The 26,569-nt window shown below is 40.2% G+C and overlaps 1 long non-coding RNA gene across 1 annotated transcript in view; it reads left to right on the top strand.

The window, feature by feature from the left end:
• The window catches only part of LOC112925536 (uncharacterized), a 69,663-nt gene that overhangs the window by 26,392 nt on the left and 16,702 nt on the right, over positions 1-26,569 (top strand). The window contains exons 5-8 of the long non-coding RNA XR_011994138.1: positions 3,914-4,072; positions 12,597-12,919; positions 14,595-16,244; positions 16,781-19,638. This is a non-coding gene — a long non-coding RNA (uncharacterized lncRNA). The remainder of the gene's footprint in view (positions 1-3,913; positions 4,073-12,596; positions 12,920-14,594; positions 16,245-16,780; positions 19,639-26,569) is intronic.

Raw genomic sequence — 26,569 nt, 5'->3', positions numbered from 1 at the left:
GGGTTGAGCGTCTATCTTCAGCTCAGGGCATGATCTTGGGTCCTGGGATTGAGTCCCACATCAGATTCCCTGTGGGTAGCCTGCTTCTCCCTTTGCCTATGTCTCTGCCTCTCCTCTCTTTGTCTCTCATGAGATAAAAATCTTTTAAAAAGGTAATTCCCTTGAGCATTATATTAAAATACTAAAGTGCATAGTGCCTGGGATCCCTGGGTGGCGCAGCGGTTTGGCGCCTGCCTTTGGCCCAGGGCGCGATCCTGGAGACTCGGGATCGAATCCCACGTCGGGCTCCCGGTGCATGGAGCCTGCTTCTCCCTCTGCCTGTGTCTCTGCCTTTCTCTCTCTCTCACTGTGTGCCTATCATAAATAAATAAAATAAAAATTAAAAAAAAATAAAGTGCATAGTGCCTGGCATATAGTATAAATTCTATGCATGTTTCCTCTTATCGTGATTGTTATCATTGGCACTCAGTGCCTGGGTTTATGATTTACCCGGTTATTTCTCTAGGAAGGGGTGAAAAGAACTGGGAAAAGATAAGGGAGAGGATATTAGAGGGGATGGTGTTAGAGGGAAAGCTTGTAGGTGGAAGCAAGGAGACCCAGGTATGGTACTCTCCGAAAGCTTTGAAAGCTTTGAGATGCTTCCTCATGGGGTTCATCCCCCTGCCCAGGAGGTGAGACATGAAATCTTAACTGCAGTGAAGCTTAAGAGAACTGAGCATCTAGACCAGGGGTGCAATCTTTGATCCCACACCCATTCTCTACACTCCTTATTCAGTGCAGCTTTGGAATAAACACCAGTGACTTGGCAGGAAAGAACTGCCTCAGAAACTACAAATTCATATGCCTTTAGGGGCCACAGATGTGTCTCGAATGTCTGAGGCAGCCAAGTGTAAGACAGCTGGGGATTGTGGTGAGTGTATGTCTCACTTAAAGACCTTCAGATTCAAATATTTAAAACAAAAATCGCCCTCTGTACCAAATGGCTCTGCATGTCTTTGGTCTTTCTGAGATTTACTTAACTCTTCAAGTAGTCCTGAGCAAGGTGGCTTTGGACAAAGGTTCATGAAGCAGCATCTGTAAGAGGGAGAGGTATGGCTCTCTTTTCTCTCCCCAGCCACTCCTTTGTTTCCCAGAGCCGTCACCAGGGCCTTCTAGGTCCAGAAGAATCGTCTTCCAGACAGTGAATACTACAAAGGGACAAAGAGAGAGGAAAAGTCTACCCCAGGGGTTATGTAACAGCGCACTTTGGGAAGAATACCATTAGTATTGGCTTGGAACTGCAGGGAAAGTAATGAGCACAATGAAACTGTCAGGAAAAGCAGCACATTGGGGAGACATGGATGGAAAGAGGTGCGTTACCCTGATTCAGAGTCTAGGATTCTGAAATTACCAGAGCCTCCAAGCCTCACAGTTCTTATTTGTGAAACAGGATCCTACTATTACTTCATGGAGACAGACGTGTCAAATGAAGCCTTAGGAAAGCATTGCTATGTTACAATTTCCACTGCCCATTTACTTGCACATGTTCTTACTGTCTGCATATATTTCCACTGGACTTTATCATCCAATTGTTCCTTTTTCTGAAAGTTTGAGTTCAGCTCTTAATCTCCCCCTTAAAAATTGTATGTTTCCGTGATATTTTCATTTGTCTTTGGCTTCCCTTGTGAGTGATAAAATATATTCCTTTTGAAAATATCCTTATGTTCCACAATTCTAATGTCAGGAGTATCCATAAATTCTGAGATTTTATTAAAAAAAACTTCCTCTGTCGATTGCAATTGGATTGAGCAAAGACAATTTTTTTCCCAGTCCTGGCATATCTATCCCAACTGCTGCTTGGCTACTTGGTTGATCTACAACTCACCTGCAAAAATGCATGTGTTGTCTGTTGTGGTTGCAGTTACATGCCATGACTGGAAGAATGAGTGTTGAAAATCAGCGTCTTCTCAGGGTTTAGCAAATCCGTTTATTTATAAGCAATCCTTTATACACAGTTCGCTTATGCCCATAGACACTGGATGAGCGGGAGCAAACAGTAGCTTCTATTTTATAGGACAAATTTGAGGTTTGTTTTAAGAATATGTGAAACAAATTAGAAAAAAAGAAGCTAGCATATAAACAGATTTCTCAGTAATATTTCTAGTAAAAGTGCTAGGAGCATGTGTCCAAACCCTTTTCCAAACCTTGCTATACTTTTCTATCAGGAGGGGCCACTTCTAAGAGTTGAGAAATTGCACGAGCTGAGTGTCTCAGTTTCTCTGGGATTATGTTTCTTTGAATCTGGTATGTGTTAGTCAGAGTTCTCTGAAGGAATGGCACCAACATGTCTATATATCTATGTATTTCCTTAAAAATGTGTCTCTCTCTCTCTCTCTATATATATATATATAGACATATACAGATAGATTCTCAAAAGAGGACTTACTATAAATAATAAATAAATAATAAAAGATTTTTTGAAAGAATTGGCTAATGTGGCTATGGAGGCTGACAAGTCCTAAGCTCTGTGGTCAGCAAGCTGGAGACCTAGGAGGGCTGGTGATGGAGTTCCAATCTGAAGTCTGGACCCAGAAAGAACCGATGTTTGAGTTTCAATAAAATAGTGGCCCAGTTTGAAGACAGTCAGACAGGAGAAAATTTCTTTTACTCAGGTGTCCAGATATTTAATCAAACATTCTGGGTATTTCTGTGAGGGTATTTGAGGCTGAGAGTAACATTTAAATCAGTAGCCTGAGTAGAAGATGAGAAAGATTATACTTCCTAATATAAGTGGACCTCATCCAATTAGTTGAAGGCCTGATGAAACAAAAAGGCTGAGCTATCCCAGGAGGTATTTTTACAGATATTTTTTATGCATAGATACACCTATATGTATACCCTTTTGTGTTTTACATAGATGGGATCCTATAATACCTACTGGGTTATACTTTAGACTTTTCACTTAATGATATATCTTGGAGATGTACTTGTGTCTTTTTAAGGAAAGCACAATACTCTATCATTTGGTTGCACCTTGATTTAACTTAACCAGTTCAGAATTGATTAATATATTGGTTGTTTCCAGTAATGCTGCAATTAACACAATTATAAATATAAGTGTATGTACCTGTGTAAGTGTGTAAGTAGGATAAATTCCTGAATAAATTCTCCATATCAGTTTTATTTGGTTGTTATTTATCTGAGAAAAATATTTGGTTGTTTAAATTTTTTCTTCGTCTGATGACAAATAAATAGGAACTTTATTATACAGGCAAAATAAGTCCCAAATTTTTAAAAGATGAATTTCTGGCGAGTGAGTGATGTCAGGGAAGACAGAACTCTAAGTCTATGTGTATTGGATGGAATTCTTTATGCATTAATGATCATGTTAAGAATCAGGTGAAAGTCCTATAGTTATATACATGATGGACTGGACCTTGCTTTTGTGCTTTCTATGAAGATAGATTTTACTGATGCAAAAGATTGCGTAAACAAAAATACCTACTTAAGAATAAACTTAGGATCATCTGTTTGCATACTGTGTTTTAGTTACAAATTATTCTTAAAATAATATTTTAAAATGAGAAAAAAAGGCATTTCTCTGAAAACACTCTATAATTTAGGCTGAGACCCTAGTGACTACCAAAAAGCTGAAAAAGGAAAAAATCTAGTAAAACAATATAAATGACTTAACAAGTTTCTCTCCTAAAGGACTTGCTTTGTACGTACCTTGCTTAGTCTTGAGCAAATTTCCTTTGTTTTATTTGGAGTTTTAAATTAATCTTCCTAAAATCATAGAGAAGCTGGCCTTATTTTGGAGGGCATCTTTTGGTAAAATAAAGCTAAAACAATGACAGTGTTTCTATTTATAAATACCTTCTTCTCTTTTATTATAATGATTCTCTACCTTTTTTTTTTTACGTCTTTACTGCAGAAAAGTGAACAAATATAGATGAGCACGAAGAAGCTAAGACCATGCACCATGCACCGCTCAGAGACAATGGCTATTAATATCCCTCCACAACCTCCTCTTTTCAAGTTTATACAGTAACAACAGTGAAGATGGGAGCATATTACTCTGCTACTTTTTAAGGTGTTCACTTTCGTGTCATATCTATACTGTTAAAGAAATTAATTTAAAAAATCTCTTTGCCTTTATTGCTCCATGCTATTTCTTTGGGTGGTAAAAATAATAATCAGTACAATTACAAGTTAATTCTCTGTGAAAACTATGTTGTATAGTCCTTAGTCGTTCTTACAAAATGACGAAACTAAATACAATTGCATTTCTTTTTTGTTTGAAAATAGTTTGTGGATAGGAAATAAATATGCCACATTTGGGGTAATGATGTTATATGATTTTAGAAAAAGTTTTAATGTCATATTTTTGATAATTTTCTATTGACCGTTTTTTAAACCAGTTATTCAGAATTTGTAGAATGTAAGAAAACATTCTTCAGAAATGGTAAGAATTAGGTGAACTGGTCAAATTGTGCTGTGCCTTTACATTTTCTCCTCATACACACAAATGTGTATGTGTGCGCTCATGCACACATTTTTACTCAGATGAAATTATAAGCGCAAAAGAAGCCCTAAGTGATGGAGTAAAAAAATGATGTCACAACACATGTATCCCCAGAGGGCACTGTTAACTCTTTTCTTCATGATGTTCAACTTATGAGGAAAAAGGAGTTCTTATTATACGATCATGTTTATGAATACCAACTCTTTCTCCACACCTGCTTTTTATTCTTTTTTTAAAAGATTTTATTTATTTATTTATTTATTTATTTATTCATTCATTCATTCATTCATTCATTCATGAGAGAGAGAGAGAGAGAGATTAAGAGAGAGAGAGAGAGAGGCAGAGACACAGGCAGAAGGAGAAGCAGGCTCCATGCAGGGAGCCTGACGTGAGACTCGATCCTGGGTCCCCAGGGTCAGGCCCTGGGCTAAAGGCGGCGCTAAACCGCTGAGCCACCTGAGCTGCCCCACACCTGCTTTTTAAAGTTATTTATTTATTTATTTAAAAATACGTTTAAAGTTTATTTATTTATTTCTAGTAATCTCTACACCCAACATGGGGCTCAAACCCATGACCCTGAGATCAAGAGTTTCATGCTGTTCTGAGTCAGCCAGGTGCCCCTCCACAGCTTCTTTCTTTCTTTCTTTCTTTCTTTCTTTCTTTCTTTCTTTCTTTCTTTCTTTCTTTCTTTCTTTCTTTCTTTCTTTCTTTCTTTCTTCTTTCTTTCTTTCTTTCTCTCTTTCTTTCTTTTCTTTCTTTCTTTCTTTCTTTCTTTCTTTCTTTCTTTCTTTCTTCTTTCTTTAAAAAAGATTTTATTTATTTATTCATGAGAGACACAGAAAGAGAGAGGCACAGACATAGGCAGAGGGAGAAGCAGGCTCCATGCAGGGAGCCTGACGTGGGACTCGATCTCAGGTCTCGAGGATCACACCCTGGGCTGAAAGTGGCACTAAACCGCTGAGCCACCCGGACTGCCCAGCTGCTTTTTTAAAATTACCAATTGCTTTCTAGTTATTGTTCAGAAGCCTAGTAGGGTAGCTTTGGTACTTTAGAGAGAGATTTTGAGGGAGGGGAAAATAGGAGCTATAGGATAGGAAGCATCCCTAATTTGGAAATAAAGGGACTCCTAAATAATGAAATATTTGTATACTGTATTTTTATTATATAATTTATAAAATTAAAATATAATTCATGTACCATAAATTGACCCCTTGAAAGTGTACAAATTCAATGGTTTCTGGTAAATTCATAGAATCACGTAGTCATCGCCATGATCTTACTTTCAAAACGTTTTCATCAGTCCCCATTAGCAGTGACTCCATAGCCACCCCTACCTCCCCTCCCCCCACTTTGCAAACACTAATCTACTTTCTTTGTGGATACACTTACTCTGGACATTTCATTTAAGTGGAGTCATATCATGTGGCTTTTTGTGTCCGACTTCTTTTTTTTAAGATTTATTTATTTATTCATGAGAGACACACACACACAGAGACAGAGGCATAGGCAGAGGGAGAAGCAGGCTCCCTGCTGGGAGCTCGATGTGGGACTTGATTCCAGGACCCTGGGATCATGACCCGAGCCACAGGCAGATGCTCAACCACTGAGCCACCCAGGGGCCCCTTGTGTTTGACTTCTATCATTTAGTATAATGTTTTGAAGATTCATCTATGTTGTAACATGCCTCAGTATTTCCTTCCTTTTTATGACCAAATAATATTCCATCATATACCTATGCTATTTTTGTTTATCCATTCATCAGTCAATGGATCTTTGAATTAGTTATTTTCACTTTTTGGCTTTTATGAATAGCTCTACTATGAATATTCATGCACAAGTTTTCGTTTGTATGTGATGTTTTATACCTCTGCTGTGTTTTCAGATCTGATGTGGACCTCATAAATGCTTTATGAGATAAGGCAGGTCTTGCTATTTCAATGTCATAGGAAGACAAAGGATCCTAGGTAAAACTGCCTTATACAAGCTGGAGTCAGCATTCAAATCCAGTTCTAATTTTTAAAAAGATTTTATTTATTTATTCATGAGAGACAGAGAGAGAGGCAGAGACATAGGCAGAGTGAGAGGCAGGCTCCTCACAGGGAGCCCCATGTGGGATTTGATTCCGTGACTCCAGGATCACACCCTGAGCCGAAGGCACATGCTCAACTGCTGAGCCACCCAGGCGTCCCAAATCTAGTTCTATTTTTAAGAATCACTGAAAGAATGTCAAAAGAAGCACACTATTCCAAAGAAAGATGAAATTTGTTGTCTGTTTTTAGTCTGATGAAGATGGGAATGTGTTTACCCCTGCCTGTTGGAAAAGCAATGCCAAGACTAATTTACAGATTCCAGAAGAAAATGTTTCCCTTACAAGTGGTCAAAATTTCTTAAAACAGAATTAAAACAAAATTATACCCAGGCTGCTGTATAGGTACAAGCAGTTTTGCAGTTTTGTCCTTTGTTATTTCGTGATTTTACTTTCAAGGAAAATTTCAAAGACAGATTGTAGCTGTTCGCAGTTCTAATGGTTCGCGGAAAGAAACAGCTCCAGATTATTTTTTCTCCTAATTGTCATGCATCTTCTCTTGGAGACATGTTTATGACTCGATTTAAATCTTAACACAGTCTATTAATATTTCAGATTTGGCATCAGACCCATGAGATAGTATTATTCATGCAAACCTTGCCAAAAGCATTCTATGAGTCAAAACTTGACTAGATTAATGCTGTCCTTTTTGATCATTTGGGTCATCAAATATTGAAGTTTTGCAAGGGACTTTAGAAACAGTTTAATTCCAATTTTTTACCCAATGCACATATTCTGGTCTATGAATTCAGTTCTGCTTCCCAATCTGCCCTCTTAGGGCCAAAAGCAGCATCACTAATGATAAAGAACAGGAGCTTAACAGCAAAGAATTCTGTTCAATTTTTCTTGCTTGGGTTGTCTCCATTTCCCGCCCCCCAGTATTTCTTCTGAACTTTGACTTGCTCTTTTCTTTCTCTGGCTTGCTGGGGGTTAATTTCTCTTACCTTGTATCGAAACTCGTATTCGTTTTATCGCACACTATTGACCTTATTGGTTTAAATGACTCTGTTCTATATCAGACAATGTGTGTCTTGAGAGTTGTGAATTTTGTTCTCTTCCACATCCAGTAGAGTTCCTAGCACAGCCATGCAATAAAGGTTTGTCGAATTGGATTGACTTTTTAATAGACTCTTAAGAAATCTGAGTTCTGACTTTGAGTGCAGTGTGTGAAATCACTATCTGCATTACAGTCAGAGCTAGAAGGACTGAGCTGGACCTATAAGATTTATAACACATCCTGCACACATTACCAACATTTAGGCAGTTAGTGAAGTGGATACAAAGTAGAAGTTAAGCCAGATAGAAGTAGAATCAAAATTAATATTTAGAATGACTACCCATCTCCATGCAGGTAATTGGTAGGGTAAAAGTGTGTGGGATATGTAAAAAGTTTAGATATTGGGATTAGCTCATGGTCTTTTAGTGGGACTGGGTCATATTATTAGCTCATTTTGTAAGGGTCGATAGGTCTTCTTTCAACATGAAACTCTTGAGCAATCATTTTGAAGGTGGAGTCTAAAGTCCTCTGAGACTGATTGGATGTGGGTATAACAGATAAAACAGTCAAGGATGTTTCAAGACAATGTTTCTGACCCGGGCCACATGAGGATGGAGTTGCCACCAATTGAGATGGGGGTGGTGGTGGTGGTTCTGTGGTGGAGCAGGTTTGTGAGAGATGACCAGGAATCAGTCCTATGCTCTAGGCAGGCAGTGGGCACATCTCAGTGAACAAAAGAAGCAAGATCCCAGCATCTGCCATAACATTCTCATGGAGGATAAGGGACAAAAACATGATCCATAAGAAAATTCTATAGATGTTAGAAGGGATGAGAGATAGGAGAAAGTATAAAGCAAGGAATGGGGATCAAGGGTGTTGGTGTGGGGATGGGGGAAGGTATCTGGAGGAAGAGCATTTCAAGCAGAAGAAATAGCTCAAGGGCACAAGACACACAGTGCCTGCTTGTTCCTCCTGGCAGCACAGTGGCATGAAGTGTGTAGAACAGAGTGACTCTGGGAGAGGAGGAGAAACTGATGGGCTAAGGGGCAGGTCCCGTAGGGCCTGATGGATTGTTGTCAGGACTTTGGTTTGTACTACTACAGTCCAAACAAGGAATCTAGTAGCTTTCCTACAGAGCGGTGGCATGATCTGACCTAGGGGATTGCTCTGGCTGCTGGGTTGAGAAGAGACTCTAGGAAGGTGGAATATATTCAGGTGGAAGCAGGGACACTTTTAAAGATGCTATTATAGTAACCTAGACAAGAAGATGGTGGATTCTGGATATATTTTGAGAGGACAGCCAACAGGATTTCCTTATAGATCGAATGTAGGGTATGACAGAAAAGGGAATCAGGATGACTGAAAGGTTTTTGACCTGAACGACTGGAAGGGTGAAGTTGCCATCAGTGAAACAGGGGACTCTGGAGAAGAGGAGTTCCATAGAGGAGTTGTTTTGTATGCCAGCCTGAGACACCTTTCAGACATCCAGGTGATGCAAACAGTATGAGAGAAGGAAGGTCCATTGGCGAGAGGCTGCAGGGGATACAGTGTCCTCAGGGAAGAGCTGAGTTACAGTTCTAGTGAGAAAAAGGAGGGACCATTCAGAGAGGGATTATACAAAGGATGAACTGTGCCTCACAGAGGGCAGTGTGGGAAGGTTTCAGAGAGTTGAGGGGGAATGGAAGATGGGGTCAGATAGGGGCCAAGCCAAGCCTTGGGGGGTACAGTGAGGAAGATTCCAGATGACCTGAAAGTCTGGGCCTTATTAAGATGATTGACAGGCACAAGTATATGGGACATAATGAGATTTGTCCTGGCGGATTCAAGGCAGTGGTGCTGAGGCTTTGAATGTCAGGGGCTGGCCAAAGGCGGGTATCCAGGGCTTTCTTTTGACCCTGTTAGAGGTGATCAAAGCAAGATGCTTTCCTCTGACCTGGCTGATGTGTTTAAGAGCCTCTGGGGAAGATAGAAGTTGCCCTGGCAGGTGCCCTCTATTGAGTCCTGTTTATGTAGGTAGAAGGCATGGGATATTTGAGATGGTATTACATTTAAAGTACTAGGCTAAGCAATGTGGGGCACAGAGAAGTCATGTGGGTGTTGCCCTTAAACTATTTGTGATGGTTATATTAAAATTGAAATAATAGTTTCATCATAGTCTAGCATAGTGGCAGTCTGTGTCACTCTAATATATCTCGGAAGAATCCCTCGGAGAAGGCATTTTGTCCTGTGATAGTCTTCAAAATGGCTAATGTTCTTATGAGAACATTGTTTTTATTTTAATTTTTTAAAAAACTATTTATTTATTCATGAGAGACACAGAGAGAGGCAGAGACATAGGCAGAGGGAGAAGCAGACTCCCTGTGGGGAGCCTGATGTGGGACTCGACCCCAGGACCCTGGGATCATGCCTTGAGCCAAAGGCAGACACTCAAACACTGAGCCACTCAGGTGCCCCAGAACATTATTTTTAAAGGCAACTGCCAATTTAATTGGCAGTCAGAAAACTCAAGTTCAAGTTTTTTTTTTTTTTAAGATTTTATTTATTTATTTATTTGACAGAGAGAGCATAAACAGGGGGAGTAGTGGAGGAAGAGAGAGAGAGAGAGAAGCAGGCTCCCCACTGAGCAGGGAGCCTGATGTGGGGCCCCATCTTAAAACCCTGGCATCATGACCTGAGCCAAAGAAAGACACTTAACCGACTAAGCTACCAAGGTGTCCCTCAAGTTGAAGTTTCCCTTTTTAGTTTACTCTTTGTGAATTTCATGCTCTTTGTATATTCACTTTTAATATCTGTTGGTAGTGGCATAATGAAATCTTCCTCACAGACAAATGAAAAATAAAATATAAAAATTGCATGTAAAGAAGTGTTACAAAGAACCCAAAGGTACATGGACATATAAGGTGTTATTATCATGGTGAGAAATGTTTAATGTTTTTCTGTATATTTAATCTGTGAGCGCCAGGAGAGCCTCAAAAACACACTTTATTTTTTTTATTTTTTTAAAGATTTTATTTATTTATTCATGAGAGACACAGAGAGAGAGGCAGAGACACAGGCAGAGGAAGAAGCAGGCTCCATGCAGGGCGCCTGATGTGGGACTTGATCCCAGGTCTCCAGGATCATGCCCTGGGCTGAAAGCAGTGCTAAACCGCTGAGCTACCAGAGCTGCCTGAAAACACAATTTAAAATACTCAGCAGACCCTGCGCCCCATCCAGGAGCTTGAGGAACCAGCAATGGTACTTTGAAAATGGTGATCTCTTCTTGGATTTAGTAATATAATAAGGAAAAAGAAAAAATATTCAAAATAGAATTGTCATCATTTGCCTTATTTAGCAATGTAGACTATACAGTGATACAAGTTTAATATTTTTATATACATTAGAAATTACTGTGAAGTATTTTCTTCTCAAAGGAAAATGATAAACATTACAAGATTTTATTCTTAATGTATTTTAGTTAAGCACTTCTGATATAAAAAGGTTGGTTCTTTTTTTTTTTTTAATTTTAACATTTTGTTGTTCCCCTTTATATACAGCTCTTCTTCCCTAATGTTAAATGATAGGATTTGGTCATTAAATAAATGATCACCTGCAGTCACTATTCCAAACGGATGGTGGATGTGGCAGTGAGCACCCAGGGGTTCTATTCTGTTTTTTAGTGCAGGAACTTATTTGGCTGCTCAGAATGAAGGGCAAGCGAGGCTACAGATGGTGGGTAGGATGGGATCTGACTATAATCCCCAGTTAATCCCCGTATGGGCCAGCAATCAAACACAATTTTCTCAAAGTCAGTTCTGGAATATTCTCCCTGTTACCAGTCCCTCCCAATTTTGAATCTATGATAATTTAAGCACAGAATGGTATCCTTTACATTTGAGATAAAAATACTGATAGGTGAAGAACCCAAAGCCACAACTAATTCAAGATGAGCAGATATACAGAGTTAGAATTAACCATATAGGTGATGGGCCCCTGTTCTACAGTTGAACCCCCCAAATATGCTGCTTTTCTCACTTGTGGCTCTTCTCAACAGAGGATAGAAAAAAGTGGTTTCACTTAACATTTCTATTCTGCCTGCTGCACAAAGTGCCATGATGCATAGGTTCCTGGGGCTGGAACCAGTTGTTCTCCTTTTCTTTATTTTATTGAAGTATAGTTGACATACAAGATTATATTAGTTTCAGGTGTACAACAGAGTGATTTGACTATTCTATGCATTACACAATGCTCCCCACAGTAAGTGTAGTTACCATCTGGAACCACTCTTGAGAGATTGTCTACTCTATCTGCATCCACTCTTTATGGCCTTGTTTCAGTTGAATTATCCTTAAGCCATGCCAGATGAAGGCAACTGAGCTCTAATTTTAAATACATTTTCACTGGGAAAAATGTTTATGACTTAGTATATAGCCACAGAAACAAGCATATTTTGAGAAACTTCCCAATGCCTATATTCTATTTCTCATGTTCTCCTTTAGGTTAAATTAGCAGGAAATAAGGGAAGGGATGCTGCAAATATAAGGGCAAAGAAAAAGGATAAAGTGTCCAATAACCCCAAGTGTCTTAACTAAGAAGCAAAGGCACAGTTAAATATGCCATGAAATGTCACTCTCACCATTGAGAAAAAATGGTACAAACCATGGATCATCTAATGGGATGAGCTGTTTGTAGAAGCTTATCAAACTGGGGCGCCTGCATGGCTGAGTCGGTTACATGTTTGATTCTTGATTTTGGCTCAGATCATGATGTCAGGGTTGTGAACTTGAGCATGAATCAGGCTCCACACTGGGCATGGAGCCTGCTTAAGATTCTCTTTCTTTTTCTCTCGTCCTCTATAAAAAATTAGAAAACTTATCAAACAATCTTGTTTACAAGTAAAGTACAAGGAAATCCAGCTCAAATTGCCTTACTGACAAAGAAATTCATTGACTCCCATTAACTGGAAGCCAAGACATATGACATATTTTGTGGTCTTAATCCATTGACTTTTGCTTCATTTCCTTTCTTAGCTCTGGATCTCCCCATGGGTCAGTGGCACCATCAGGCCGGTTAGTGAACTGGATGCAGAAGTGCCAGACATACAATCCATGAAGAACATCACCATTGGATGACAATAAAATGCTTCCAGAAGCTCATTCTGAAGAGCGTGGGGATATCTCTTCTCATGATTCATAGGCAAGAATATTCATTTGCCTTATCACTGACAAGAGGAATGGATTTACCCTCCAGCGGAGCTCTGTTTGGAAGGCCTAAGCTCTATTTGGAAGGCATGCTGGATAGACAATTGCCAATGTCCACCAACTCAATTTTTATCTGTTGAATTTTGCTGAGGGTGAGTACCATATTTTACCCATTCTTTATTTCTGGCATCTATTATAGTGGCTAGTAAATAGTAGCAGTTCGATAGATGCCATTGAATAAGTAAATCAAATTAGTACCTAGAAGGGACTATTTTTGTCTGGTAGTTATTTAGTTAAAGTCTAAATAATTCCTGGTTTTCTGAAATTAAAAGCTAAGGTATTTGTAGGAACATTCTATTTGGAGGGGACAGAGGAAGATACAATCATAAACCAGGACTCAAATTACATAGGATTTTATAGTAGACCAGATGTCAATCATTTGAGTGACATTTAGCTGTAAACAGACGTTAGTGTTACATTTTCTTTTAATGAACAGTTTGTGTCCTGAATCATATTAGCTTCTGAATTTCACACAATGGAAGCTTCCAGACCTCTAGGCTGCATTAATAGTTAGAATTATTTTGCTTGAAGATGAGGAGGGAGGGACTCATGGGTTGGCAATTTGCAGGTATTGCTAACAGATTTTGTGATTGCTGTGACTTACAACTGTAGTGCTCAACAGAAGTTCAGCAGAGAACAACTGGCACCAGCTTTTGGGAACTTCTCTGTTGATGTGAATTTTCTTCTGCTTCTCTAGCAGTTTACCCAGAACAATAAAATGTTACAAATTCCCAGAGTTGGAGAACTGTGAGTGACAGGGCACAGGCTCTCCACCCATGCTTTGTAACAACCTTTTGGTCCCTAATATGTCCACCCAACTGCTGTTTTTTAGGGTTATAGCCTCTGTCAGGGCATTGGGGATACCTTGAAATCTCATGCCAAACTCTTAAAAAGTAAACAATTCAACAGGTGGGTGTCTGTGGGAGGAGCCCTGGGCGTTCCATTGTAACAAAGTGAGCACTTCCTCATTATGGCTACTTCTTCATCCAGATTCAAAAGAAAACAAACAAGCCTGGCCTCCACCTCAGGGACTGCACACCTGCAAGATTGTTTACCAATTGAGCCACCCTTCTGAGCTGAGCCCAGAGGTTGCAAATTTGTTGAGCTGGCACAAGCTGTGTGGTTTTCTTTCTTTTTATAATATTTAGAGTTGAATGACTTTAGGTGAGGCACGTTCTTTTGTTCACTATAAGCCTTGCCACCTCCTATTTGACTTCATGCATTTACATTACCTGCTTGGGCCCCTGTAAGCATTGACTTTGCTACCCCAAACTAAGCCACAGAAGAAAATAGACATGGAGGCTAAGTTTATTCAGGTTGAGTAGCAAAAAAAACAAAGAAAAACAGAGGCTTTCCATCACCCAAGAATAAATATGATCTTTACCATTTTCAATCATCACTTCCAGAACCGGGTTGAAACCAGGATTGGAAAGACCTTCAGAGCTTGGTTATCCTTTACCTATCTAGAAAGAACTGTGGCTTTGGATTGACTTGGAACTCCAAGAAGTTTCCTAGAACTTCTCTAAAGCCATGGTTCATCTTTTTTAAAAAAATATTTATTTATTTTAGAGAAAAAGAGAGAGAGAGCAAGCATGGTGGGGGGGGGAGCAGAGGGAGAGGGAGAGGGAATCTCAAGCAGACTTCACACTGCATGTGGAGCCTGATGTGGGGCTTGATCTCATGACTCAGAGATCACAATAGCTGAAACCAAGAGTCACATGCTTAACCAACTGTGCCACCCCATAAAACTGTGTTTCATCTTAACAGTTTCTATTAGACGGCTTAATTTGGAAGAGAAGAATAGTGTTTTCTATATGTGCACAAAGCACCATGGCATTAAGTGTAAGAAGCAGCCCCCTTGCTCGATTGTAAGTTGTTTCAATTATTAATTTTCTTTCCATATTTTCCATGTTGGTTGCTCTAGCGATTTGCCTTCTAATAGTCCTACACATCTATTCCTACTATCTATATTATATTCATGCATCCACTTAACCAATGTTTGTTGAGCAACTACTATGTACTGGGCACTCCTGGAACCAGGGTCTACCAACAACCCTTGCCTAACAGATGGAAGCTAACTTTGCATGAGAAGCTCTGAAAAATGAGAACAGTTATGGTAAGTCAGTGATTTAAGGGAAACTTCATTCAGGTTATTTGTGAAGATAGAACATTTTAAGAGATATATAACAAATCCTTAAACATATATGACATGTTAGCTATTCAGAGCGACTTAAATATGCTCTTAAAATTTGTTTTTAAATTATTATAGATTCATAGGAAGTTGCAAAGACAGTACAGAGAATTCCTTTGTATGGGATCATCTGCTTTCCCTTCATGTTACATTTTATGCAATTATAGTACATATAGTACCTGGCTAGTACAGTGTGTGTGTATATTTTTATGTCCTTTCATGTGTAGGTTTGTGAAATCACCATTGGGGTTCAGAGGCAGAACTATTCCAACACCACAGAGATTTCCCTCTTGCTACCTGTTCCTCCTCCCACCATAATAAATCCTGCAACCATTAATCAGTTTTCTGTTTCTATCATTTTGCCATTTTGAAGACTTCGGTAAGTGTGAACTTTTGAGATTGGCTTCTGGGACTCATCAAAATGCCCTTGAGCTGGGGCCAAGCTGTTGGTGTATCAATAGCTCATTACTTTGTATCACTCACTGAGTAGTATCCCACCTATGAATGCACCATGTTTATTGGCCATTTCAATTAAAGTTGCTAGGAACAATCCTGTACAGGTTTGTGTGCACATACATCCTAATTTCTTTGGGATAAATGCAATTGCTGGGTCATATGCTAAGTATATGTTTAGTTTTTTTTTTTTAGAGAAACCACCCAACTGTTTTGCTGAGCGGCTGTGCCAGTTTGCTCTCCTAACAACATGCTAGGAAAAAAATAGAGCATCGATTCTTTAGGGAACTGATTCTTGATAAAGATTCTTCAAACGAGAAAAGCTAGTATGTCAATAGGTTTGTGATCATTCTGTCTCACCAAATTATGTTCCTCTTGCAAGGTAAGACATCATAATTGATGGGGAAAACTGGAATCCTAGTACGTATCTTACTGAAGACCAGCAGACAGAGGCTAAGTTGGATGGACTGGGCAGGAGTGGGCAAAGCTGACCTCAGTTGCTGACCTCACTCTATCAACGTGAACACAATTTGTGCTGGCATTCCAGATAATCAAGAGGCACTTGGCCATCAAATGGTGTTCTTTCAAGATGCTGAAACAATTTTTGAGTTTTATCTTCTTGCTTCAGCCACATCCCTAAGATGTAGGAGGCAGGTTCTTTCAGCCAGTTTTTTGAAGGAGAAAGTAACAAGGATGCAAGGTCACGGCAATGAACCTCAAAGACAGCAGTCAAAGTCACAAAGTGATGGGATGGAAAAGATTTCTGGTTTCAGGTCAGTTCCATCAGTTTTTAGCTGTTTAACTGGCCCATGTTACTTGACACCTCTCAGCCTCAGCTTTCTTCTCTATATAATGGCCACACTAATGTCTACCTCATAGGATCCATGAAAATATTAAATGCAATTGTGCAGGTAAATCAGTGGGCATAAAGTCCCAACAAACACAGCTACCATTCAGGGAGGAAATTTATTACATTTGAGGCACTGTACTTAGTCCTTGTAGGTGCTTAAAAAACTCGACTGTGGGGCAGCCCGGGTGCTCAACAGTTTAGTGCCGCCTTCGGCCCAGGGCTTGATCCTGGGGCCCTGGGATCGAGTCCCACGTCGGGCTCCCTGCATGGGGTCTGCTTCTCCCTCTGCCTGTGTCTCTGCCTCTCTCTCTCTCTCCTCTCTGTGTTTCTCATGAATAAATAAATAAAAGATCTTTAAAAAAAAAAAAAAAGAAAGAAACACGACTGTGTTCCCTTCCCTCTTTCTAATTTCTCTTTGTCTTCTTACTCCCCACCCTACCTTTTTTTTTCTCTCCAAAGCTGGAAATATTATGATGAGTCTATAACTTCATTCTTTCATCCAGTAAGTATCTATTGAGTAGCTACCATGTGCCAGGCATGGTTCTAGGTTCTGAAGACACAACCCTGAACAAGACAAAATCTATGTTCTCATGGAGATTACATTCTAGTGAAGGGACGCTAAGAAGACACAGGTAGGCAAATACATTTATTGGATAATTTCAGATGGTTTGAAGTAAAAATTAAAATAAAAAAATAGTAAGAATAACAACAACGAGGCAGTATAGAGACACAGAGATAGCCACAAAGGGGATGGGGAGAAACATGAAGGAAGTAGCAATGGCAAAATGTGGGAAAAGAGTTGGGGGCAGAGTGTATATAAGTGCAATGAACGGGATGTGCCTGAGGAGCAAAGGTCAGGATTCCCAGCATTGAGCAAGTGGAGTGCAGGAGATGAAGACGAATAGACTGGGCTTCCTAGGACCAGTCAGGAAGTTGGGACTTCATCCTAAATGTGATGGAAGGGTTTTGAACGTTGCAATGGCGTAAGCTGATTTATACTTCATAAGGACTATGTATTCTGGTGTTTGCAAAGTGGCTCAGAGGGGTGCACACGGAGGAGTGAGTGAAGAGTCTGTTACAGGAGTCCTGGTGAGAGAGGACTGGGGCACGGCCAAGGGTTTTCGTGGTTGAGACAGAGAAAAGAGGAGGGAGTTGGGATAGGTTTTGGAGAAGAGCCAGTAAGACTGACTTGTCCAGAGCATGGGCAGTGAAAGAAGGGACAGATCAGGGATGACTCCTAGGCTTTCGTCTTGATTGTTTTGTGGGACGTCCAGGGCTCTCTCCACTGCTCCCCAGTGTGTTTCGGGAGGGAGTAGCCTCTTGTCTCGCATAAGCTGAGCTCATTTGGGTCTGGACGTGGGATTTTCAATGAGGAACGAGGCTGGGCTGTAGATTTGGTACATGTAGAACTAGAAAGACACGTTGATCACTTCCTGAATCCTTTAGGTTGGTGTCCTTTCTGTGTACAGGTGGTGGGTTACTTGGTATCTTTTGCCTCAGTTATTCTGCAGCTATGCCCCCACCTCCCTGGCTCCCACTTTGTGACTTCCTGTGTCCCTGGGCAGAACAGGAGCCCCCATTCAGGGAGGGCAAGTTTAGCAGACTTGGCTTGGACCCTGCTGGATGGGTCCCGTCCTTCACCCGTGGCCTCCTGGCTGAGTGAATTGAAAATGCCTTCCTGGCTTCTTGCTTCCTGGGCGATTGTCAGAACTGACTTCATGTGAGAGGCAGCAAAGAGCCAAGGCAAACTCGACCTGGAATCTAGAGTCCAGCCACCCAAGTTCTTTCCCACCTGGATTCTGACATTGGAACAAGTTTCTTCACTTCTCTGTGCCTCAGTTTCCTTATCTCCAGGAAGAGGATAGTGATGGTGCTTATTTCAAATGGTTATGGTGAGAAGTCGATGAAATATTGCATGAAAAGTGCTTCCAAGTGTGACTGGCATTTGATGACGGCACCTAAAAATAGCACTTGATAAGAGGCACTTGATGGTCTACTGCGAAAAAATGATGTCTAGGAACAGTGCATTAAGAGCATTAAAAAGTTAGCTATTGTTTCTAATTTTATTGCATCTTCCATTAGCCTTGTTGATTCTGTTTTCCAAAAGTAATTACAGTGTTAGCATGTGACTCTCTGGGATTCAGATGAGAAGATCACCTACTCAGATGCCCACAGGGGTGAGGCAGGTAACACAGATGAGGGGAGCGGGCCGGGGAGGAGCCAGAGAGCATGCAGTCTGATCTGCCCAAACAGGTTGCCACGGCTTGGCCACAGCGACTATTTCCATGCCAGTGGTGTCACATGCAAATTCTTCAAGTGAAGCTGGAAAGCCGGACTTCTTAGATAATATTTCTGGGTTTATAAATATTGGCAGTGAAACTGAAGATTTTCCAACTGCCTTGCCGGCTAAAAGAATACATGTTTTGTGTGTGTGTGTGTGTGTGTGTGTGGTGGGGGTGGGGGGAGTAGATTTGGCCCATGGACCACGAGTTTAGAGACTTTGATCCAGGTTACTGCAGATTAGTTGTGATCTCAGCTACAAATGGGATCCAGGAAAGGTACATTTTTGAGGGGACGTTGGAAGCATGAGAGGCCAGGGGGCAGCCAGGTGAGTCGAGTGATGCTCAGAAGCTCCCATGGGCCTAGGAGACAGGTTGGGTGAGTGATGGAAGAGGATGCTGAAGAGATGAAGCACGTGACCCAAGGTGACCTGGGCATACTCCAGGACCTAAGGTAGGGCTGGTCTCAATGCCACAGATGTCTGTGCTTTGAATATACAGGTTGTTTTTACTTCCTTGGCAGTCAGGTTACACAGAGGTGGTATTGTTCAATTCCCACTGCTTCCTGGGACCCGAGCTGCACCTGCTGTGCTTCGATAATGGCATCATCCATAGTTAGGCAACTGCTTGCCTTTTGTCTTGAGGCTCCTGTGGACCTTCTGTGATGCTGGCATTTTGGGGAGAGCATGAACAGGAAGACTGCTAGCCTCAGGTCACGTATGCCAGCATTCTCAACTGAGCTATAGAACAGGTGCGGAGATGGTGTGGAGCTTAGTTTCAGGGACTGGGACGATCACACAGTTGGTTATTGTTTTTATAATTCAAAAATGCTGACTTAAGGGTTTATGATATATTTTTTAAAGATTTTATTTATTTGTTCGAGAAAGAGAGAGAGAGGAAGAGACACAGGCAGAAGGAGAAGCAGGCTTCCTGTGGGAAGCCCGATGGGGGACTCAATCCCGGGACCCGGAGACCATACTCTGAGCTGAAGACAGACGCTCAACCTACTGAACCACCCAGGTGTCCTGAGGCTTTGTGGTATGTAAGGAATGCTTTTCCATCTACAGGCAGAGAAAAGCAAAGGACATAATTGGGGGGAAAAAATAAAACCTTAATAATTACTACTCATTTACAAGATGAGACTCCAGCACTTAACGTCATTTAAAAGTTACAGGACAATATTGGTTCACCAGTGGTTCCTAACAAGGGCAACTTTGCTCCCCAAGGAACATTTAACAATAGCTGGAGACAATTTTTTTTTCTCGCACAAGAATGAGAGCAAGAGACAGCAGGGCTGGGGAGGGACAGAGGGAGAGAATCATCAAGTAGACTCCTTGCTAAGCATGGAGCCTGACACGGGGCTCCATCTAATGACCCATGAGATCATGACCTGAGCCGAAACCAAGAGTTGGAAGCTCAATCAACTGAGCCACCCATGCATCCCGCTGGAGACATTTTTGGTTGTCACAAGTGAGGGTGGCATTTGCTAGTATCTAGTGGATTGAGGCTAGGGATGCTTCAGAACGTCCTACTATGCACAGAATAGTCCACCCACACCAAAGAATTGTAGAACCCAACATGTCAATAGTGTCCAGGCTGAGAAATCTGCAATAGTTTGAACGAAAACAGTTCATAGGAGTATTAATGTAAGAAAGTAACTCTAGACATGAAATTAGGAGCCTGAATTAAAGGCCGCCATGCACTGGGTTACAGGCATGCATATGTGTGATCACAGCACATTGCTTTCTTCCTGAACTCTTAGCTAGATCAAACTGATTATGTATGTATATATATGAAGCAACCCGCCTTCTCTTGTAACAAGAAACTTTTCACTATAAAGGAATTTAAATCTGTACATGGAAGCTCCCCAAAGACAGATGTGATGATATCCAGGGCAATAACCATACAAACAGCCTGAAGAACAAAATCTAGGGTCCTTCATCCTTCCAAATGGACCTACTGGTTGTGTCTTCTCCACCAACTGCTCCCAGGAGGTGATAGAGTTGATCCATTTTTTTTTAAGATTTATTTATTTATTTATTCATGAGAGAGAGAGAGAGAGAGAGAGAGAGAGAGAGAGAGATAGGAGGAGGGAGAAGCAGGCTCCATGCAGGGAGTCCGACTCAGGACTCGATCCCGGGACTCCAGGATCTTGCCTTGGGCCAAAGGCAGGTGCTAAAGCCAAAGGCAGGCGCTAAACTGCTGAGCCACCCAGGGGTTCCCGATCCACTTTGACATCTTGCTCTACTGACAGATGCTTTCAATGTAAAGGAAACTCAAAGGCAGGTAAATAGAGGCTGAGACGTTTACACAACGAACATGCCATGGACTCATCACCCACGTCAAGCACAGTGTTTACTAGGTGGCACCCCTGGATCAAAGATGCAAATTATCATTTCCAAAGGAGAGGCCCTACCCTGAAGTTCAGACTGAGCTGTTGAAGACAGAGGGCAACATAGGGTGGCCAGGGAGGGCTGGGGCATTGAGAGGAAATACTGAGTTTTGTGAAATGTCTGCTACAGACCGGAATCGAGATTGGTGTGTTTGATTTTTTTCTTCTTCTGCAAGGATAGCTTTGGTTTCTGCAATATTCTTGAAGAAATAAAACATCTCAGTTTCACCGCAGAGGCAGGGGTGGGGTCTGGCATTTGGAATGAAATGTGCACATGACCTGTTAAACTAGGTAGACTCTTAGAAACAACCTCATTATGCAACCTGGAAGTCCTATCGCCCAGACAAACCAAACAGAAACCAAAACCAAACTGGCATGTTTACATGGGGTCATTAAAAAGTCTTATTAATTAAGCTTAAGTGATGTGCACATCTTTGTATTTATTTATTTTTTCAGGTTGATGAACCTTTCTCCTAGTTCCCATTGTTAGGCTTCTCTTTCCTTTGGCCTTAGACAAAAATATACAGAGTTTACATTTACTGAGTATTTACCAGGTATTGTTAAAAGCACTTCATGAGGAACTACTGATTTACCTCTCGCTTGTGAAATACATATTATTATCTAGTTTCCAAATAAGGAAACTGAGTCTCAGGGAAGTTAAATAATTTGTTAAAAATAATTTAGCTAATAATGAGAAACTGACATTTCAATCTAGGCTGTCTGGCTTCAGAATTTGGAACATAAATGTTACTTGATGTTGTCTGAAATTAGGATTTAGAATTTTTCTAAGCCACAGGAGTCAGTTTTGCCAGGGAACTTTTGAGAAAATTGATAACTTGTTTTCCCTGAGATGTCTTTGAATTCTCTTTACTGTCCTTGAAAGAATGGAGTCCTTAATAGTTTCCAGATTTAGAGACTTTTTAGGTGGCCATAGATAAGAAAACAGACTACGTTAGACAGGAAAGGCTTGAATTCTATTTAAGCTGAATGACACTGGATAAGTTACTTACCTTCTCTGAGCCTTGGGTTCCTCATTAGTAAAGTAGATAATAAGATACACTTGAGTCGTAAGGATGAAATAATATAATTCAGGTAAATGCCTAAGGCAGTGCTTGGCACCTAGAAAGTGCCTAATAAATGTTAGTTCTTGTTTTTGCAGGGAGCCTAATGGCGGAATTATAGAATGTGAGTGGATTAGCAAGCAAACCTCAGATGAACATTTTAAAACTGTCAGATTAAATTCTGGCTCTACTACCAAAAATACAATGACCCTTGGATGATTATTTGACTTTTTGGAAACCTTAATTTATAAAGGACAGGTATTGAGTATTGTATGAACCCACAATATATGGCTATCTCTACCACTTACTAGATGGCACATTTCTACTTAAAAAAAAACAACAACCCAGTACTAGTCAAGGGAGGGGCACCTGGGTGGCTCAGCTGGTTAAGCCACCCCTTTGATCTTGGCTCAGGTCATGAGATGGAGCCCCAGATTGGGCTCACCCTCAGCAGGGAGTCTGCTTCTGTCTCTCTTTCTCTGCCCCTCCCCCTGCTCACGGGCCCTCTTTCTCTAAAATAAATAAATAAATAAATAAATAAATAAATAAATAATAAATAAATAAATAAATAAATAAATCTTAAAAAAAAAAATACTAAGCAAAACAAAACCCAGGAAGAATCAGCTAAAGGTACAACACCCAATGTGTCAATATTTCAATAGGTGGCAAACAGCTTTTGGTATCTTGATGCCAAGAAACAGAATTACACAAGGAAGATGATGGGATTTATAAAGCTGGAAGAGGCTTTGGGGGATTACTTCTTACACCAACATAGTTAAAGGTGGTTCAAAATTTCACGCATGAGGCATGGCGTGAAAACTGAAGACTAGGGTGGCAAGGTGTGTCTCAGGTAACTTGAAAGCAGTGATAGTTTTCTCCTTGCAAAGTCTTCACAGAAGATGATTACGGTCCTTTCCAATTCTGGGATTTGGTTGGAGTCTCACTCTTTCCTGCGGAATAAGATCCTTTTAAAATTAGGAAGGATCGCCCCCTAGAGGTCAAACTGAAGAGAGACTGCAAAGTGGATTTGATTTCTGCAGGTGAGGACTTGAGCACAGAAAGGAAGTCTTCATTTGGGAGGAGAGGAGATGTTTTTTAAATTTTGCAGAGGGCAAGGGATTTTACCGATGGGACTAATTAGCATGGTGCAGGTAATTAGGTAATCCAGCTCACTTCCCTTCTGATGCTTCCCCATTATAGTAATTAAATAAAACAGCAAATATTTAATGACAAATCCCTCTTGTAGCAGGAAGTTCAAGTGCAGTTAATAAAAGCCCAGACAGCTCACCAGCAACGGACAGGTGGCGCATTTCCCTTCATTTGCCCCCACAAGAGTGATTGCTTTAACTTTGGATTCATAATTTGGTTAGTTTGTCAAGACTGGATAAAAGGTATTAAAATGCCAGGTCCACTAACTTTGGCTTGTGCTCTTCTTAATATTGTCAGTTTATGAATGTCCTGAAATAAATTAATGAAGTGCAAAGAGTTAAGGGTGAGAAGAACATGGTCACAGCTGTGGGTGCTTGGGTGGAGCGCAGGAAAAATCCTTTTGAAAATACAATTGCAGTGACAATTAATAAAATATATTTATGAATGTTTGAACGGAGTTAAAACTGGCATCCAAATTTAAGTAGAATATTTTCATTCAAAATTTGCTTCCTTGTGAAGATGGCACTCACTGAAGATGCTTGAATCGATCCACTTGGATCACTGATGATCCAATGCATTCATTTCAATATTAATAACTTTTAAGAGCTGGAAAGCCAGAGCAGTACAATTTACATCTAGTGAACAAGCCAATAATCAAATGTTGAAGTAATTTAATCTTTTAATATATGTGAACCTTTAATAAATTTGTAATAGATATGTAATGAAGCTTTGTAGCTTTGTAGTTAGTGTCACTTCTCTACTATTTACTGTCAGTATGTTTAGAAAACTGCAAAAAATAGTGCCATTCAAGAAATGAATGGAAAACAAATGGATTCAAGAAAAGGAAAAAAAAATTACCTTTCTTTTTAAGATGTTATGTTTTGGAATAGCTTTTTGGTTCCTCATTGAAAGCGAGCTGAAAGCTGATTGGATCTTAGTTGGCTGCTCTTTCCAGACCATCAATTTTAGGAGTCAGGCATAAAATCAGTAAGCAAGAGTTAGAGCATGAGTGAAGTACAACTCTGAGTCTCTAAAAGCAGGATGTGAGGTTGACTTGAAAGATACAGCTTTTAAAACTCAAGATACAGATGCAGATAACCAGGGAGAAAAGAATATTCTCTGGCTAAACACAGAAATACTGGACCACTGACTTACATTGAACAAGATGCACAGAGAAGTACTTTTTGCATCAAGGATCTGAACTGTGTGTAGTTTTAAGGAACTAAATATCATTGCAACTGAAGTAACATGTTGACATATATTTCCCCCTCATTATATCCCTTATAAGGTCAGGTAAACAAAGGAAAGTATCGTTCAAAAATAATCTGAAATTGTCTCTGTTGATCTTAAAGAATGTTGAATGGAACGATTATCAACCTGAAATTTCAAACATTATCCTTTGGGTGATGAAATCACTTAGGATTTGCTAAGCATTTGAAGTTATGAAAAACATGATGGGTTGGTTGTGTTTTGATGTGTCTTTTAGAAAAGAAAGGAAAATAGTTATAGATTTAGTATTTAGTACTTATGAAAGGACTGGCACACGTTTTGTGACAAATTGAGCCTAACAAGCAAATACATACATACACACCACCCTGCATGTGACACATGGCACTATTTTTGCTCTAAGACTACTCAGCTAACCTAGGTAGCATGGTAACATCGCTTGACCAATCAAATAATGGTTTAAGACAAGAAATGCATGATGTCATACACATGCAACCCCCAAACTTAAAAAATATCTTTTATTTTCTTAAATAGGCTCTACCCACAGAAGTGTAAGGTTCAGAACTCAATTAGAGCGGAGTACATTCTTATGACTAAGGTAATACTCTCTCCTAATGGACAGTAGCATCTGCATCAATCCAGAATGTTTCATGTTGCAAAGACCTTTATGTCACAGGGCAGACCAGGGCCATACCCCAGTCTGATCAAGTTTGAGTTCCTGGCTTCTGGCATCCAATGTAGTTGTCAACTAGCTGCATATTTTCCTGAGATTTGCCTTCTACTGCAATTTGGCTGGCAAATTATTTTCTGTGACTGTGTTTTTGGAGGATGCCCACAAGAATAACCTGACAGTTTTGACTTGAGAAGCACCTGGGGTTGTCTCCAGGATCTGAGGAATGAATGCAGGTGCCTCAGTGTGGGTTAATTGGTTAAGCACTTTGCCCAGAACAGCTCTTCAAATGTGGTGGTCCGATCACAAATTGGTAGTCACTTGGTAGGCCGGACCAAGAACACACGTGGAAACCCAATGGCATTTGGCCCTGACCGGCAACTAGAGAAAAATATGTAGCTATATAGGTAAGTATAATTCAGTATATATAATTCTATTTTACTTTATTTTAGTTTTGGCAAAATGGAGAAATGAGGAAAGCATTTTATATTTCTCCTGAGTGCTTAACAGCCTATTGGTATTTGCTCAGTGGCAATGGGGTGAGGGTAGAAGGTTAAGAAGGAGCAGTTACTGTGGGCTAAAGGAATCAAGAAGTCTGGAAAACTTCAACTTTTGTATGGAAGTGAGGAGAATTGGCATGAATGTTTTCTAGTGTACTTACTTTTTTAATAGAAACTTTTTTATTGGTCCAGTAAAAGAGGATTGCCCACTGATTGCCCTGAAGCTAAAGTGTTATGCCAGCACATTTGTCTTTTAATAGTACTATGATATTGACATAAACAAGTGTGAATGTGCATGCAAGAAAGAAAGTAATAAAGAGAAAAAGTGTATTAGTATTCGGAGAATGACATAATTTTCTTTTTTTCTGGAAAAGAGTCCCCTTAGAAATCCTCTGTAAGCTTTAGAAAAGGTGGTCAGTTGATTGTGAATTGTTTGTTTTCAAATAAAGAGTTCATTCTTTTGTTTGTTTGTTTCAAGTTTTTATATAGGTTCTAGTTCATTAATGGGCACCTGGGTGACTTGGTCCGTTAAGAGTCCGACTCTTGATTTCGGCTCAGGTCATGATCTGAGTCATGAGATTGAGCCCTGTGTCAGACTCTGTGCTAGTGTAGAGCCTACTTAAGGTTCTCTCTATGTCTCCCTCTATCCCCCACCCCTCACGCATGCTCTTTCTCTCAAAAAAATTCTAGTTGGTTATAAAAGAGTTCATTTCTGTTGGCAACATGAGACTCAGACCCTAACTTCAGTATTCCATGAGTATTAAGGCTAATCACTTGGGGAAAGAATGAGACTCTAATTTGATACCCATCTCACACCCTTGCAAATGTCTTTCCTCCCTCTCTCCGCTTTCAGGAATCAGAGATCAACAAAGTCTACTTGCTTCTTTTCATTCGGGCAAGATTTATCTAGAGAGAAGCTTTTCAAAAGAAGACATGAATCCCTCTCTTTACTCTCTTGTTATCCTGACCC

Source organism: Vulpes vulpes, chromosome 9, assembly GCF_048418805.1.
Source record: "Vulpes vulpes isolate BD-2025 chromosome 9, VulVul3, whole genome shotgun sequence".
In the NCBI taxonomy this organism is placed as follows: Eukaryota; Metazoa; Chordata; class Mammalia; order Carnivora; family Canidae; genus Vulpes; species Vulpes vulpes.
This window is presented reverse-complemented; position numbering and strand designations above follow the sequence as displayed.